Source organism: Eumetopias jubatus, unplaced genomic scaffold, assembly GCF_037043125.1.
Source record: "Eumetopias jubatus isolate StellerSeaLion01/CBP00866 unplaced genomic scaffold, mEumJub1_p1.0 scaffold_15, whole genome shotgun sequence".
NCBI classification, from domain to species: domain Eukaryota; kingdom Metazoa; phylum Chordata; class Mammalia; order Carnivora; family Otariidae; genus Eumetopias; species Eumetopias jubatus.
Genome location: NW_028274821.1, coordinates 67120823 through 67125689, shown reverse-complemented (window position 1 = coordinate 67125689; position 4867 = coordinate 67120823). Strand labels below are relative to the sequence as shown.

At 38.4% G+C, this 4867-nt stretch overlaps 1 pseudogene; it reads left to right on the top strand.

The window, feature by feature from the left end:
• The first annotated feature begins 3281 nt into the window (after positions 1–3281).
• Positions 3282–4025, top strand: LOC114213469 (WD repeat domain phosphoinositide-interacting protein 3 pseudogene; annotated as a pseudogene).
• Positions 4026–4867: the final 842 nt, after the last annotated feature.

The following is a 4867-nucleotide window of genomic DNA, read 5'->3' as shown; positions in this document are numbered from 1 at the left end:
GACATTTAAGTTGTGTCCAGTTTTTCAGTTTTCTAAACTATACTGAGTTGTCTATTCATGTAGAGAAATCTGTAAATGTATCCACAGATATTACTGTTGGATAACTTCCTAGATGGGGAATTATGTCAAAAAGCCTGACTTTATTTTTAAAGCTTTTGAAGAACACTCCCAAATTCCCTTCCAGAAAGGTGGTAGCAATTTCCCATCAGTGAAAGAAAGTGACTATTTGTGGTGTCTGCATTAGTTAGGGTTCGCCAGAGAAACAGAACCAACAGGATATAAAAGGAGATTTATTATAAGGGATTAGCTCCCCAATTACGGAGATTGAAAAGTCCCACAGTCTGCCATCTACCGGCTGGAGACCCTGCAAAGCCAGTGGTATAATTCAGTCTGAATCTAAGGCTTGAGAACCAATGATGTAAATTCCAGGGCAAGAGAAGGGATGAAATATCTCAGCACCAACAATGAGGCAGAAAAAAGGGGCAAATCCTTCCTCTTCTGCCTTCTTGTTCTATGTAGGCCCTCACCAGATTAGATGATGCCCATTGGGGAGGGCAATCTATTTTATTGCATCTACAATTCAAATGCTAATCTCATCCTGAAACACCTTCCCAGTCATACCCAGAAATAATGTTTAATCAAATATCTGGGTATCCCCTGATCCAGTCAAGTTGACATTTAAACTATCATGGGGCGCCTGGCTGGCTCAGTCAGAGGATCATGCAGCTCTTCATCTCGGGGTTGTGAGTTCAAGCCCCATGTTGGGTGTAGAGATTACTTAAATAGTTTTTTATTTATTTTAAACTTAAGTATCACAAATCCATTCCTTGTCAATTTGGCATTCATATCCCTGTCATTAAACTATACTTAATTTCCAAATAAAAACAATAATGAGGTTATAATTTCACTTAACATGATATAACTATCCTGCCTACAACTGAGTACCCACTAACTCTTTCCCCAGGAGAGGACACAAAGTCAGGGGCACCTGGGTGGCTCAGTCGTTAAGCATCTGCCTTTGGCTCAGGTCATGATCCCAGGGTCCTGGGATCGAGCCCCGCATCGAACTCCCTGCTCAGCCAGGAGTCTGCTTTTCCCTCTCCCACTCCCCCTGCTTGTGTTCCCTCTCTCACTGTGTCTCTGTCTCTCAAAAAAATAAATAAAATCTTTAAAAAAAACAAAAGAAGACACAAAGTCCTTGGGTGATGTTTACTCTTCTTGATACCATGTAACTTCAAATACTATAATGTAAAGTTAGCAATACTTAAATACGATGATATAAAGTCAATACATCTATCTTATGTTACATGTTAAGGGAATGATAGGAAAACAAATGTATTTGATACACACACAAAAACTGTGTTTTTCCTAACAGAACAAGGAGGAATACTCATGACTCTTACAGTCCTCTTTTCTGTAACTGGTCACATGGCTATAGCTGATGTGTAGCTACCTTCTTTCACTACCATTCTGTATTCCCTGGTATGACCAGTTCAGCTGGCCATGGTCTTCTTACTGGTGTGGTGAGACTGAACGTTTGTATCAACCATACTCACACCCAAATTTGTGTTGGAACCCAATCCCCAGGGTGATGGTAATTGGAGGTGAGCCTTTAGGAGGTGATTTGGTCATGAGGGTAGACTCCTCATGAATGAGATAGTTCCCATACAAAAGAGACCCCAGAGAGCTCCCTTGTCCCTTCTGACCTGTGAAGACACAATAAGAAGGCCATGTAATAATCAAGTCCTCAGGTTAGTGGGCCCTCACATGTCACTGAATCTACCAGCAACCTGATCTTGGACTTCTAGCTCTAGAGTTCTGATAAGTAAGTGTTTGTGGTTGAAGCCGCCCAGTTTATGGAATTTCATTATAGCAGCCTGAACAGACTAGGATGGTGTCCATGAAAACTATTCTGATTTCTTAAAATCTTTGTTCAGTTTGAGAGGTGAAAACTTTATTTGCATTTGTTTCACTCCTACTGTGGTTGAAATTTTTATGTCTCTTGACCATTTATGTATCTTCTTTGTGATATATTCTTTTTTTTTCTTATTGAATTGTAGGAAATGTTATATACATTATGACTATTAAATCTTTGTTATATCTATGCAAAAATTTTCTCCCTTTTTTGACCATTTAGGTACCTTTTTTGCGATAGTCTCATTCCTCTGTTGTTGTTTTTTTTTATATATTTCTTTATTGGATTTCAGGAAACTTCTACGTGTATTATGACTACTATAAAAATTTTTCTCTTTTTCTTTTTCATTAAATTGATTCTGGGTATTTTATCCCCAATCAAATCTGTCACCTTTCTTTATTGTTTCTGAATTTTGTGACATGTTTGCTTAGAAAGTTCTTTCCAAAAAATTTTTTTGTGGTTTTTTAAAGAAATATCAAGTTCTTTCAACAGTCTAGACATTATTTTGGTCCAACGATTAGTCTGACGTTGTTATTTAATCTTTCTCTATACGTGTAGATCTTTCATCTACAGACATCTCTCAAGTGACACCTTTATTATATTCTAAATTATTTATATTTACATAGGTCTTTTTCCTGACTTTCTAGTCTTTCCATTGTCTCTTTCTCTCTAAGCTCATATTGTATTACACCAATTACTACTACTTTATACAAAGCCTTCTTTTTTTTTAATTGTGCAGAGCCATATCCCACTGTTTCCTCTTTTCAGTATTTTCCTCACTAGTCTCAAACAATTGTTCTTTCAGGTGAACTCTAGGATCATTCTAATAATATGCCAAAAGTCTCATTGGACCAAATCATCCTTCAAAAAAATGTAACATGTCAATAACATTTTGTTATCTGATATACAAAGTAAAAGCAATAGTAATAAAAAGCATAAGCCCTGTCCCACTCATTGCATTGCCAAGTGGATGGACTGGGTGTCCAGAGGGCTCCCTGGTGTGCATGCATTTCTGGCACCACGGCGGCCTGACCCCACCCCCAGGTCTCCCCAAGCAGCATTTCGCTGCAACTCTTTAGATTTAGTTGTTGGTAGAAAAAAAGCCAAAATACTCTTCCAATAAAATGATAACTTGAATAATCTAAAAAAGGTTTATTAAAATAAAATTTGTGGGGCACCTGGGTGGCTTAGTCTTGATTTTGGCTCAGGTCATGATCTCAGGATCATGAGACTGAGGCCTGTGCAGGCTCTGGGCTCAGTGGGGAGTCTGCTTAAGATTCTCTTCCTCTCCTTCCCCCTCTGTTGCTCCCCCCACACATGTGTGCTCTCTCTTTCTCTAAAAATAAATAAATCTTTTTAAAAATAAATGAAAATTTTCTACAGAAGTCAAAGAGGTCACACTGAAAATCGAATCATGGTCATCTTGGACCCTATAATTAAGGTGTTTACATGTACACACAATCCCTATCAGTTGCATGTCTTTGAAACCTGCTGTAACCCTGCCTAACCCTTTGTGGCTTGTATCATGATAGTAGCAATTCTTTCTTGGTCTGTTGACATGCAACTAGGCATGTGCAGCTTGTGGACTTGGCCAGCACCAAGAAGCTGCCTGTGGACATTCTCGCACAGAAGGGCACCCTGAACTGCATTGCTGTCAACCTGTAGGGAGCACAAACTGCAATCTGAAAAAGGGACTCTTAGAAAAATATTTGCTATTTCATCAGGACATTGAATCCAGGAACCATGAGGAGGATCACAAGCAGCAAACATTTATTTCATTTACTTCAGTCAGGATGCTTCCCTCATCTGTGTATCTAGTGACCATGGCACGGTGCACATTTTTGCTGCCAAAGATCCAAAGAAGGAATAAACAGTCTAAATTTGGTGTCAGCAATTTTCTTCCAAGCTACTTCGGTTCTAAATAGAGTTTTCCCAAATTTCAGGTTCCCTCAGGTTCTCCATGCATTTGTGCTTTTGGGACAGACTCAAATGTTGTCATTTCATTTTGCACAGAAGGTAACTCCTATATGCATTCCTATTCAACTTCAAGGAGGAGTGCATCCAGGATACCTATGTGCCATTTCTAGGAATGAGCAATGGCAAGCTGTGATTCTTCACAAGTGTGTGCCCTCAACACCCACGCTGACCACCCCACTGAAGTGCTGAGTGTGCCAAGACTCACTCAATAAGCCCAGGAGCTTTGTGGTATCACTGACAGGAATAGCTAGTCTTCTCATGGGGCAGGACTAGGTCTTATAAATAAGGAGAGTCAGTTTTATTCAGGGTTAAAACTAAATTTCTCTGTTATGTGTTAGGAACAAAGTAATGCATAGACTTTAAAAAATTAGTCATTTAATTTAGAACCTACAAAAGAAAATATTCAACATCTCTTTCAAAAAAATGATATTCGAGAATGTCCTCTGGTAATTTCTGTCAGTGTTGGGCATAATGCCTTATATAATACTTCAGTCTGTCATTTCTACTTCCATTTCTTGCCATCTTTTTCTGTCTTCAACATTTTTAAGATTAGCTACAAACCAGTACTTTGGGAATGAAAGGCACATTACATTTTTTAAAATCATTGAGTAACTACCGTAAGTTATGGGCTCTATCGTAAAGTGCTGTTTGAGGTATATTTAATTTTCCTAAATTCCTGATAGATTTAATTTTGTGTTTTTGACTTCAACATTTAAAATCAGCATAGCATCAAATCCTCAGTTTTGCAAAAATATGACAAAAAGACTAAAGAAGCTAAAGCATGAGCAGAATATAATTATGAACTTTGTGGTCTTGATCTTAACCCAGGTGTCCTTAACAGGTTCCCACAAGCAACATGAACTAGAGTCCAGACTCAATAGCCTAACCAGCTTGCAAAGTAAAAAGAAAGCCCAGATTCTTCCATTGGGGCATTTCTGAGCATCCCAAAATATCTATGATACAAAGAAAATCTCT